Source organism: Trachymyrmex cornetzi, unplaced genomic scaffold (genome assembly GCF_001594075.2).
Source record: "Trachymyrmex cornetzi isolate Tcor2-1 unplaced genomic scaffold, Tcor1.1 scaffold37, whole genome shotgun sequence".
Classification (NCBI taxonomy): Eukaryota; Metazoa; Arthropoda; class Insecta; order Hymenoptera; family Formicidae; genus Trachymyrmex; species Trachymyrmex cornetzi.
In genome coordinates, this window is record NW_017298429.1 from 544,595 (window position 1) to 559,090 (window position 14,496).

The 14,496-nt window shown below is 32.0% G+C and overlaps 1 protein-coding gene across 1 annotated transcript in view; it reads left to right on the top strand.

The window, feature by feature from the left end:
- Window positions 1-3,042: 3,042 nt before the first annotated feature.
- sick (sickie) overlaps window positions 3,043-14,496 on the top strand; it is a 180,085-nt gene continuing 168,631 nt past the window's right edge. Inside the window, exon 1 of the mRNA XM_018511347.1 lies at window positions 3,043-3,206. The gene's annotated coding sequence lies outside the window, so the exon portion shown is untranslated. The remainder of the gene's footprint in view (window positions 3,207-14,496) is intronic.

Sequence of the window (14,496 nt, forward strand, 5' to 3'; positions counted from 1 at the left end):
ATCTGTTATATAATTGAGCATTAATGTCCATACGATACTTAATGCGATACTACAAGTTTCTATTTTATTACTGTTTCAACTATTCGAGATTATTAAGCAACACACATCATTATCGTAAATGCACTTATAACTATTTATAATGTACTGCCACGAAACTTGTATTGAAAAATATAATTACAAAATTCCACGGCTACCGCATTTCGAATTTCTACTTTATTCCTTCCGTCATTTTTTTTCTATGTTAGTCACCTAAAATTATCAGATAAGTATTAAATAATAAAATATTTTGAATTATTTTTTATTTCCTATACTTTTTTAGGATCAAAGACAATTAATTCAATGTTCTATTCATCAGCCATGTATATAAAAAAATCAAACATAAAAAATTTAAATTACTTGCGTTAACACGTTCGAGAATTAAAACTAAATTAAAATTATATAATTTAAAACGCAATTTCAATTATTACAAAGAATTATTATAAAGGAAAAGAATCGCTAATCAGATTGAAAAACACGAGAGTATAAATATTCCTTCTTAACGATATAATATTTTATCTACAGTGTGCTTTCACTTTTTAATTAATTTTAACAAATATTCAAGTATAAATTACATTATTATATTAACAATATAGATTTACACATTTGTATCAAAACGCAGCAATCAGGTGTAGCATTGAATGAGCTATTAGGACTAACATATTAATTAATATTAATTGTATTAAAATGCGATCATGTTTTATCCACGTACCATTATTACATTTCAATTTTCAACAGTTTTATTGTCGCACTTGATGTGTTGTCATAAACGCGAGTGCGAACGGTTTATCCTTTGTTTATTTTGAACACAGCGGTGATCTTCCGTTTTCTCTCTCCCCTTCCCCTCCTCTTCCTATATTCACATCGCGACTCGCGACTACACCACTACACGACTATACACTACATAGTTCGGACGCGCGCGATCGTACTGCGTTTGCTTGTCGATTTTTGCGCCGAAAATCAGCCCTGTAATTCATACAATAACGTGAATGTCTAATTGGAGTCGTACCTTAAATTATGCCGAGTGCCAATTAACTCGTGCGATCGTGAATAATTGTTTGACATTGTTCTTCGATACGTTCATATATATGCTGTCCTGAAGCCGAAATATTCCAGCCATTTCTCAATTCCCTCGCCCTTGCATTACAGATATTGGCATCTTTAATTGTCGACCAATTATTAATTATTAGCCGCGTCAAAAGCATCAGAGGCGGAGTAGATTAATTAATCGACATACAGTATATCATCGTATAAAATAATTGATCGCGATTGAGATCGTTGACATTTCTCAGACTATGGCGGAATAGTTTTCGTTTTCGCGTAGCTGCGTGAAGTTGGCGCGATTCGCGCGATTCGAATCTTGCGTTTCAGTAGTTTAGTCGCGTCGCTACATCGGTGTGTAGTTTCGTTCCCGTGGTGTTTCGCGCCGTTTTACACGTTAGTTTTTTTTTCATCTCAAGTACGTCGCGGCCCGTCGCGGGTGCAAATTGATCGCCGGAAGTCCCGCGCAATATCCCGAAAGATCGCCGAGTTGATAATTCGGTGTAAATTGCAAGTTTTCGGTCGGTTTGCACGAGTGAGTGCAGAAGCGTTCAGTGCGCGTAATGGCGGAACGATTACGGCGACGTAGACAGGTATGGAATCTGAATAAATAACACATTGTGTTATCGCGTATGTATTGCATGATACAAATATATGCGCATATTTTTGTTAAATTTTCAATATAAATTCAAAAGTATTAGAGACTCGACTCTTAATGCTAAATTGAGCACTGTGTATTAGTTATGTTAATTTTTGAAATTATTTGACATTTTTAATATCTAAAACGAATAAAACAGTATCAATAGCTGCGTTCAACAAAGACAGCGATTTTGCAAATGTCGTAAAATGCTTTAATATAATTAATTTATATTATATCTAGATTTAGTGAGAGGAACTAAAAGCAAGCATATATTAAAGCAAAATATAATATAAAATTTTACACAGTTATAAAGTTGCTTTTCTGTTAAACGCAACCAATCAGCGTTAATCGGATAAAACATGAGATAACATTTTCGGATATCTCATTGTTAGTCGCTTTCCATTTTCACACAAGTGATACCGAGTCTAAAATATTGTATTATAAAGTTATATACAGTGAGTGTAAAAAGTACAGAGAAAATATTTTTCAAAAAAATTTTATTTTTAAAAAGTAAATATTATCCAACGGAAAATAATCCATCGAATTGATGTCGAATCGATATACGATGATTTCAACATTAATTTGGCGTCGATTCGACGTTTAATTTCTTGTTGGATAATTAACAATTTATTCATAAAGAATAAAATAGACTATACGTTTCTTAAAATTATACATACCAAAATGATGTCTATTAATGATATAAAATATATCATCCGAAAAAAATAAGCGAAAATTAAAAATTGTATTGTTTGAATGCTCAAAAAGTATTTAGTACAGACGAGAAATTTAGCTTCTAAAATCAGGAATACAAGGAGCAAAGCTCGTTTGTTTATATTAGAACAGAATATATTCATTGTACAAAATTGCTAATTAATGTTTATCTTCTACAAATAAGGCTTTTTTTATAACAAATTTCCTTGTACGAATACTTTTTGCTCTCACTGTATACAGTTGAAAGAAGAGCGAGAAAAAAGGAAGACAATAAAACAAATCCGTTGAATATAATATTCGAATGAGTGTCGTCGCGACGCGACGCGACGCCATCAGGTAACGGATTCGCGAGGTGTTCCCCCTTCCCTCTCCCACTAGTTCTCCCCACCGCGCGGCGCGCGGTCTCGCGTCCCACCGATCGGCGATCACACGTCACGCCGCACCGCCACGGCACGGCACACCGGCTGACTGCGGCTGACCGGGCTGACTCGGCTGACTCGGCTGACACGGCGCGTGGCCGTGCTGTCGTCTGTGGCGTAATCGGTGCTCGCCGCTCGGAGTCGCTCGTTGTTGTCAATTCGAATGTCATGGCGCGTCATTCCGTCCCGACCGATTACGTTAATATTTACATATCGAGTGTGAAATCATCTCTCTTGTTCTCTCTTTTGTGATGCATATCGGTGAAGGTGCGCTTTTTGTCTGATCACAGAAGCTGCAGAGGGATACATATCAACGAGACGTGGGATACGCATCGGGCACGAAGCCGCGCTTGGATCACGTGAGTCTGACTTAAAATTTCTATTGTGGTGGTGATGGTGTTACAGCTTTTAGTGTACTGTGCTATACGCTGAAGCTGTACATTTTAAGAGTATTCATTTATTTGATTATCATATCCCGTGTAATATCGTGAACCTCGGGATAACAGCCGATTAAAGATCAGCTGGTGATCATTTCGACGGTTACTTAAACCAGTCATTTAAATTTTCGACGTGAATAAAATGCCATTTTATTCTGTATTATGTTAAATTACGTATCATTTGTTTTATTATATTTCGATACATTGAATGCGCCGATTATTTTAATTATATTAATTAATCTAATTGTAGTTTACATTAATTAATTTTTAATAATTGTTACAGTTAAATTATTTGGGTAAAATTAAAATACATTATTGATCGGTAATATAATTTTTTATTTTATAAAGAATAATTACAACACTCTCTTCGATTAAAAAATTTTACATTGTCTTAATGTCTTATGATGAAATGTACTATCGTAAAAACTGATGTTGTAAAAACATTATTTTTTCTCATCGTATATTGTTTATGCTTGTTTATATTACGCTCGAGTAAGAAACTACTCAAGCTAACGTGTAATATTCCGCGCGCGAAAATGGCAATTTTTCATGTTCAAATATTAACTCAGCGCGTTGTGTATGTGCGTATCGCGCCACGTAATTTATATTCACCGAGTTTACGAAAAATCTACCCTCGCGAATTGGACGACGGCACGAAGTAACATAATAATCATAATCGAGAATATCATACGAGCACGAGGGCGCAAATTGAATGTCGTATTATGCCTTTTTCGTACGTAATTTATGCGGGGAGGAAATGGCAAATATTGATATAACATTTATTTCATTAATCTTACGTACAATTAATAAAAACTCATAATTCTTTTTAAAGATGAAAAATTGAAAGAAGAAAATTGAATTATTTTATTACTTTCTTGTATATAATATAAATTTTTTTGGACTCATTGATGAAAATAATTTGCATAGCCGAGGAATAGCATTTTCAGAAAATATCAAAACTGTTCAAATTAGCATATAAATTTTGTAATATATATACATATATGGAAATATTTTATATCCAGATATTTCATAAAATTACATGGATCCAACGGACTTATGTACAAAAAGAATAACGCAAAATTTGCGTGCGTGTAGGTTTCGCGCGTGACGTGACAGTTGCTACGTTTTCGCGTCATGTAGGAAAGACACAAACCATGGAAATAATTATTACACTTTGGTCCCGCATAAATGAGGAATTTTGTGTAGTATCGAAATTATTTGCCATATCGGAACACCTGCCGCGATTATTGTCGGAGCGTAACGGTATTTCTGCGATGCATATATGTGTTGTCGCCGTCACCGCTAGACTTTACGCTCAAACGCGCCGCTAATGATTGTTCTGCGAACGTTGCGTCACGAGGACGTTTCCCGAGGTCTTTCGAAATACTACACACTTGAGTTCATATCAATTTACGCCGGTCACGCTTTTAACGCTCTATTATTGCAATCGCGATAGCGATAGCGAGCTTTCCTAGTTTTTACGTGAATCGTAAAATGAGGCCATGCAACATATTTTTATATAACTATCGTTTGAACATTTTAATATTCTAAATTATATTTTTATAATTACCTTAAAGATATTTCATCAAAGTGAACATTATTTAAAATTGTTGGAATTTTTCTCAGAGATCTTTTTATACAAATTTACATTATTTAATGTTATTATTATTTTTGAATTATTTGCTAAATTTTATTCTTTTTTTTTCTATTTCATATAAACAATTAAGTTTTCATATTTGTTTTTGAATTCTATTTGTGAGAAAACCGTAAAAATACTGCTTAGGATATAGAAAGCATGAATTATTCGTACGGACAAACAGCTATGTCAGGCAATTCATTTTCTTTATTACTGGAAAGTAAAGACAGTTTTACATCTTGTGTCGTGGCATAATTAGGCAACTGAGAGAACCGATGCGATTACCAAATTTGGCAATTCCTGGCTGATGTGCTTTTGATACCATACGGTTGCATAATGTATCTGCATAAGCGTGCATACCTGATTCCAAGTATTGAACATATTGCGCGCGTTTAATTTGTCGTAAACAGATTCTTTCTTTCACAACTAGTTTATTTTGAAAGAATTTTGCGTTCCGCAAATTCCGATAAAGTGTACCGAGAATTCACATAATGTAAAAGATACGCGTTTTCAATTTTATATGTGTTGTATAAAACTAAACAAATTAAAATATTTCGCATAAATAAGGATTAAACTGTCTTTGTTTAAAAACTGTTTTTGTTTAAAATGTCTTAAAAATAAAATTAGTATCTAAAGTGCGTTCTCCAATTCGATTGCACGCGGCGATATTAATACAAGTTTGCTTAATTAATATAACAACAATTGAAGTGTTTTGCTTTTAATTTTATATTATTATAAAAAAAAAACTATGCTGATATTACACATTCACACATTTACAGAGAAAGAGACATAAAGAGAGAAATAGAATGTTGACATTAATTATATGAAAGCCAAATCTGGAAGAGTAATCGATCTATCCAGTCTTTAGTCGACTAAAAAAAAAAGAAAGAAAACATTTTAAAAACAGACTTCGGCGGTAGCAGACGGACGCGTGTCATCCATCGACGCAAAAGGGTTACGGATATACAGGGCGCGTTTATTTTTGCACGTTGATCGTCAGTGTAAACACGAGACCGCCTGTTCCGGCGCTTCTCCTATCCGGTTCGAAAAACGATGTACAGCAGTTGTGTGCCCGTTAATCCACCTTGCCTAGGGATCCTTTCGACTTTCGATACTTCAATCGATCTTTGCCACTTGAGTCAATGGGACATTTGATATGTTCTCATGAATCAGGGAAGAATCGCAATACAAAAATTGATTGCCTTTAGTTCCTGAATATAAATATCATTTTATTATAATTTATAAAAAATAACGAATTAAAAAGTTATTAATATTTAGTAAAATTATTGATTTAATTTTCATAAATAAAATTAGCGTATTTTTCTTAAACAAAAATAATTTCTACATTGTTTTCGCTTTAGATTAAAAAAATTGATATACGTGATAGATTTAAGAATCTCGTATTTATCAAAATCTGTTTTTAATTCTTTTGTGCCTTTTTCAATTGATGTTTTCCACCCTTTTTTATTCACAGTTTTTCCACGTCATCGATTAGGAATCGTTAAGTCAATCGGCGCGTTATTAATTATCTCACGTGTTTGATCAGAGAAAAAAGTGACTCCATCCTTCGAAGATCATTAATCTTAACTACGTTTTGTTGGACGAAACACTCGTCGATCGTGATAATTAAAAAAAACATGGTACGTGCTTGATAAAGATTACACGAAACTCAACTATTTAACTAGTATAAAAAAAAACTTAAACTCTTTAAATAAGATTAAAATATTATTAGATGTTTCAAATTTATTCTATATTTCAAGTTTTAAATATTAAGATAAAAATAAAATAGATAAGTATATTTAAATTGTATATTCAAAACGCAATTGTTATACATTATTAAATATAAATTAACAAGTTTTTAAATTAATTTTTACAATATGTCTACTATATTTTGATGAATTTTTTCTCTTGAGAAAACATCGCGATCTTAGCTCTGAAACACTTAGAATTTATTGGCAATGTTCAACTATCTGCTGAATGTATAAAGGGCACATTAATCGCTGCGTTGCACAAACATTTTTTCTCTTTTACAGATTAAAACAATATTGCCGGCAATATTTCTTCGTTGCTTGTTTACGACCGCGAACGTTTACACACGACGTTCCTATTAACTTACTCGTATGACTCGCTACTAATTTTGAGGAACCGGATTTCTTTTCTCTACTTATTTGAATGCGATAAAAGCGCGAAACTGCAATTTGCGATGGATTACGATTTTTAACATTACAATACTCTACGTTGTCGGCGGTGCTTTTATATTTTTCGGATAATTTCAATATATTGACTCTAACATAAATTCAATACGGCTTTATAATATAGAATTGTGAACAGATTTTGTTTCAAAAAAGTTATCTAAATAATAAATAAACAGTTAATTAAATTATCATTCAAATTAAATGTTTCCATTACAGATGTACATGTTGACCTTTTTAGAAAACGATTGCCAAATGTTTTGCATGTAAGACGTCAAACTTCTGTATCGCTATTAACAGATTCTTTGACACATTCAGAATACTCTTTTCTCTGACTGTATTCGACTATCATTGATTATATTCGATTTATACGTCAGACATTCTCCCAAAAAAGTCGCTCACTTTCTCGTGTCAAATCGCAGATTACGATTTCGTGGTTACTTCGAGAGAGGAAAACGCGATCTTCCGTTTGAACGTTTAACGCATCGGCGTTAATTTGTTAGATACTCGTTGGAATATTGTGTTTAGGCAGAGCATAGCGTGCTTGGCGCACATATTTTACGGCTACGCATTAAACACACTCGCTGATGAATGTCCCGACATTCGTCTGTGGCATAATTACCAGGAGATCCCCCTCTGGAATCCTTCTCCACCCTCTCCTTGCGTTCCTTCGCAGCTTGTAGGTTGATTTAGTTTTTTAAAAACAGGAACCTTTTTATTTTTACTATATAATATTATTAATATTATAATATCATTTTTTTAAACATTTAATTTATCATATATAAATAATTACGTCTTGATTTATTTGCCAGAATAAGATTATTCCTAGATAACCTGTAACAAAATAAGCAATCACGACAACACAAATGTTTTGTAGCCGCAGGAATAAAGATTAACCGTTGATATAAGTTATCTACATGTAGCACCGGTGGCGCACGTCTCCAGGAATGTGTTGAACATCCCCAGGCGTTATATGAGACTAACGGGACTCACGAGGCACGAATTGTAAGCCCAGCCAAAGGTTACGACATCTTATCCCGATCGCGATCGTGCCCTGTAGCCATGTTACTGTATGTCTTGTTCCTGCTCTGTATATTTCTCTCGATTACATTTTTCATATTCAAAGAAAAAGGTCAACCCTAAACGGCTGTAACGTTTATAGAGTACGGAATAAGATTTTTAGAGCAGATAGAGAGTAACATGACCGCAATATCGTCGCTGAAGATATAGTGACGTGTTGACGATGCTACTACTCACGAATAGTTTCTAACATGAACATTTAATGCATTAATATATTAGATTAACTAGACCGTAAATATTGTTTCAAGATCTCAACCCTTTACTATCTGAGAGAAATTCTACGATGGCAATACATTATTTTTTATATATTATTTAATTTATTTTGTTCATTATAACAAAGAAAAAATATTTTGTTAATTAACTAATTAATTTTATTCATGGGTCATATATTAATATAATGTTAATATATGTTATGATTATACAATATATTAAAAACTAAAAGATGGCATTTAGAAAGTTTTTCATAAAAAATACGTTTTTTTATAAAATATTTTTTTCTTTGTTATAATAAACAAAATAAAATAAATAATATATAAAAAATAATATATTGCTGTTATAATAGAATTTCTTTGATGTGGTAAAGAGTTGAAATAAAATATAAGTATCATGAAAGATCATAAATTCGAATTAACGAAGCGTATGATTTCCCCTAAGTAACGTGATGATTGGAGAGATGTCAAGTTTCTATCGATATCAATACTTTTTTTTTGGTTTGTTTCTTTTGATTCTTTTAGAACATTTATCTTGATTGACAGCTCCATTATGACCAGCAGCTTACACTACTCCAATGTCAATAATATCTTGTCTCAGGTCTTTCGAGAATACTTTTAAATTATTGTCACTCTTATCAACACTTTTTTCGAGCGAACTCTTATAAATCAGCTTTTCGCTGTTTGTGATGTGTTAAGATGGTATGATCATTTTAGTTATAAACTAACCAAGATGGATGGTATCATCTTAGTTAAATGTTTGTATTGACATTAGTATATGTATATACGTATGTCGGAGAAGATTATTCCGCAATTCTTCTGATGAACTTTCTTAGATGAAATATTAAATTTTCTAACGTTTAAAAAATGTTTACATTACATTTATAAAAGAAATTGTAAAACATAAAAATCAAAATTATAATTAAAATTAACATTATCTAAAAAATTAATTTAAAAAATTAAAATAAGAAGTAAAAAAAATAAAGATAAATGTTTATGCGTATACAAGTAAAGAAATGTTATAATATTGATAATACACACATATAAACAACTTATACATTCAAATACGTACATTTGTATAGTTATAGTATTGAATATGATAATAAAGAAAGTTGTTTGAAGGAGACCGAATATATAAAGATGTTGTTGGTGATAAAATTTCAAAGCTCGTAAAATATCACGTCTAAAAGCACTTTAGTAAAATATCGCGTGAACGGGTCTTTACTCCGTCGAAGAATTAACGATAGTTGATTTTGAGACGGTGTATCTAATGATACGCATAAACAATAGTGACAATGCTTTCCTTTTCTCTTGTGTTAGAGATACGAGCGCGCCACTGGCTCTTTATAGTTCTCGTAAAACGATAAAGACGTCTATATATACGATGCACAGTAGGCAATATTAAATAGTCCTAGTTCGCGAGTGTCTTTAATGCATGTGAAGACCCATGAAAAATAAAGTTTTCTTTTTGATAAAAAAAGTTATTCATGTCTTTGATGTAAAATACAACTTGTTTTTATAATTTCATATTTTTAAATAAAATAAAGAAAGTTTTAATTACATAATTATCATTTTGATGTATTACCTATATTGTTAGTAATCCATATAATTTTATTAATTTTGTGTGTTAAATGTATACATATTATCAATGTCAAATACAATATAAGTAAAATACTTACATGAGCCTTCGCGGTTTTGATGCATAAATAGTTGAGTTTGTACTCGACTTTCGCATTGAAGAGGACTCAAATCCAGAATCGAAATGTTTGCAGTTAACTTCGTTGACAAGTGCATTCCAATTAATTGCAAATTATATCTTATCGCTTTATAAATATGTATTATTTACGCAACCGCAGAGGTTCATGTAGTCATTTTATTTTACTTACATTATACTCGATTTCTTCTTAATTGAAGCTATAAAACTTTTTATTTCAATTTTAATTAATAATGCCATTGGAAAGAGTGAAATTTAATGGTTAGTATAATGGGTTAAAATAATATTTGTAGCAAGTTATTCAATATGAAATTTTTAAGTGAAAATTTCTTATAAAATATAATATAAAATTACATGTTGCTATTTTGATTATAGAATATTTGTTGTAAAACTCATATATTTATGTTGAGGATATCGTTCCATTCACCTATGCAGAAGGAGGTCACTAAGGGTCGAAAACACGTTGGAATCTCGGGGGAACATGTAAGGGGGGGTCAATGGCGGAGACGGCTTTTAAATCATCGTGGGACGAGTCGACTTCTTCATTGGTGGTCCCCACTATCGCGGCCGAGTTATTAACGACCGAAGTCTATAAGTAAAGAACCGCCCTTCGCGGCCCTTTGCGACCCGTCGTGGTTATTAACCGTTTATTTATTTGAAAAGTTATACGCGTATTACACCCGTACATCATGTAAACATGGAAATCACAATAATTTAAATATAATGTACCATACTCGCGAATGATTATCATAACGAATTATACGAAATATTTAATACAGAGTATGAAAAATGTGTCAGAAATTAGTATCAGTAATTATATTATAGAAATTATTAGTAAAAAAGAGCTGAAATAAATATAAAACTCAGACAAATAATAATTTGTATATTGTCAATTAACTGGATATTTTACAATTATTCGTACTTCCTACAAGATTAACATTCATAACATACTAATGTCAGAATTGTCAATTAAATTGCATTATTATTGCAAAGCCAAAGTCATCATTATTTGAGGACTGCAGTCATGCAATTAGCTCGCGACAGGTTTATTCTCAGGGGGTAACAGAGGAAGGGGGCAAATGGCTGTTCTGTATCGCGTGTTCTGCGGTATAATCACGAATTGTTCAGACTACAAAGGCTAGGCGAGATGGAGATATCTTCTAATTTACTCGCTTTGGACACATTTAACAGGCATCTTGGGACATACACAATAAAAACGTTTATCTGTGATGACGCAGTTTAATTTAATGCATAAACTACGTTGCTCTCGTTATCTTAATTATCAAACTATTTTTCCTCCCCCCCCCCCCCCGCTCTTTCTGTCTCTCATGTTATATATTTTTTATTACAATAAAATTGAATAATTTTACTATTTTATCTGGATAATATTAAAATAATATTCTAACAACATTTTGGTTTGTAATTAAATTAAAAAACTTACATTTAATTAAACGAAAAAATATATTTAGCCTTCCTTTTCATATTAGAAACATCATTAATCGTTGAAGAATTCGCTCGATTGCAATTAGCTCTTCCTTTCCTTCCATTAGAATGATCGAGTTATCTAATTGCGTGCTGTGTGCGAGATCGAAATCGAGATCGACTAAAACAAAGCGAGGTGGAAGGATAGATCCGGTAGAGAATTCATTAGAGATCCCTATTTTGCAAACATCGGAAGACATTGGAGGGGTAGAGGCTAAAGGGTGTCAAATCAAATTTCCCTGCGGGTGGCAGACGGACATCCGGCGCGTGCGAATCAATCCCTCCTGTCTTCTCGTTTTTTCCTCTTTATTTTTGCGTCGCTCTCTCGATACACTGATTCCACCATCCTTTCGAAGGTCGCCGACGGTTAAATAAACTCCGAGGTTCTGCGAGTGGACCTTTCTGCGAGTGGAAAAAGGAAGTAGGATGAGATTGGCTGCTAGGGCGCCTCTTCTCGTAGGGCCCTACGTAGATAAATGGTCTGTTACGCTGAACTTCTCTGATAGAGATATTAATCTTTCTCAGAGTACTCCCTGCCCTCTTATTTGATATTCCCTTCTCCTTCTGTTATTTCCACATCGTATGGTGTCCTTCTGCTTTCGAGAGTGTATTGTCTTCTGCTCTTTTCTCTACATTGATCTTTTTTTCTTTTTATTTTATTTTTTGTTCATTGTTATAATATGAGAATAAGAAGAGTGTTTAGTGTCTGAATTATGCATGATTTTATTTTTATTTAATTTAAATAAAAATACAATATAGGAAAGTATTATCAATATTTTGTATAAAGTTATTTATGTTGTAAAATTATTGTTGATAATACAAAAATATTTGATTAAACTTTATAAATAGATGGATAAAACAATATAATTAAGAAGGCATACATCACGAACGCCAGATGTTTATGGCTTAAATATTCGTATTTGAAATATTACAATAAAATAGACGTTTCGGTCTTAAATTAGACCTTCCTCAGTATTACAAAATTTGTTGGAAATAAATTATTATGCATATAAGTAAATTTAAAATGTTACGAATATAAATTCTATGCGTTATCAGCGGAGGATTTTGTAACGCTCAGTAATAGATTTGATTTTGATAGACGCAACGGTGATCCATATAAATCAGATTGTTTACCGGATCCCGATGAGTGAACCAAAGCCAATAGGTGCACACTTTGCTCAACATCAATACGCAAAAGTTCCAATTTCTGCGTTGAACGATAAAATACACAGCAATCCAGGACCTAGAGTCAATGTGATTGCCTAATTGCTTGTGAGGAAGATCTAGTTTAAGACCGAAACGTCTATTTTATTGTAATATTTCAAATACAAATATTTAAGCCATCCACATCTGGCGTTCGTGGTGTATGCCTTCTTAATTATATTGTTTTACATTTTTACTACGGTATAATCTATTTTGTAAATGGATAAATTTGATAAATGAAATAATTTTTTTAGATATTCTTTTTCTTTTTCTTTCTCACTTCTTTTTTGTTTATATACATTTTTGTTTTTTAATAATATTTCTGTTTTTGTTTAATCATTCAAACAATTTATTTTAATAATGTTTGTTAAGATTAAACTAATCTTTATCTGTGTTATTTTTATTATTATTAAATTCTTAATACTTATAATTAATAGTTTCTGAAATATATCTTACGTACATATATATATTGTATTTATCGTTGTATTATATTCGTTTTAAGATATTATAAACTTTTTATCCAGTCTTCTATTTCTTCTTTTTCGTTCATACTATGAAAAGTGGAATATCATATGTCCACGTCAGAGGGGTGAAAAGTAACACAAGGGCTCACATTGCAGCTTTGGTGAAAGTCAACTTTCTACGTGCAAACTTTCGGCTTTTCCACCCCGACGCGACGTGGAAATAACTCTCGGCCCTTCGATGCAATACGCAGTTTTCTTTTTTCCATATATTACATACTGGTTATCCTCGCAACGAACGTATCCGTGGATTACGTAAAAGAGAAAGGGTCAGAGAAGGGTAGAAGAGAGGCACACGAGAGAACACTCTTCTGATTTTAAGCCGATGTACGCCGGTAAACAAGGATTTCACTGTTTTGTGATTTGTGTCTCTTTTTAGGTAGTTCTTTTTGTAAATTTACACACACAGAGAGAGAGAGAGAGAGAGAGAGAGAGAGAGAGAGAGAGAGGGGGGTGGAAGAGAAGCACAAAGAAAGAAAAGATCCATTAAAACTCTGTAATGTATACACATAAAATTAGTTAATGTTTAAATTAATTTAATAAAAAATATACAATTCATATTTCTTTATACATAAGAAATATTTATAACATATATATAAAATTATTGTACTTTATATATGTGTAAATTAAATTTTATTGTTTGTTAAATCAATGTGTTCATAAATTAATTATGTATTTATCTATTTTAAGTTTAATAGATGCGTTCTCTCTCTTCGTTTTAGAATTTCTCAGAGAAGTTTAATGTCTTACCGTTATAATGAGTTTTTACACGAAGAATTCTCACGAGAATACCGAGACAATTTTGTTTGCGTCACTAACAGATCAAAGGCGAATTGAATTTTTGCCCTTTTTATTCCCTTTTCTGCGTTTCGTGACATCAAAATTTGGCGAAATCAACTTAATCTTTCTGAAAAATAAAAATCGTAGAATTTATAAAATATATATATTTTATAATAAATAACTGCATATGTCAAATTACCTAAAAATTATCTAAAAGAATATTACATAGTTTTTAAGATTAAAAATAAATAATCCTTTTCTTCATAAGATTATCAAAAATTTTTAGATATAGGTATATATATACAGGGTGGGGAAAAAGTATGGAAGCAAACAATTATTTCCGAAACTATTCATTTTTCGACAAAATGTCTTAGACATAATTTTTATGGTATGAA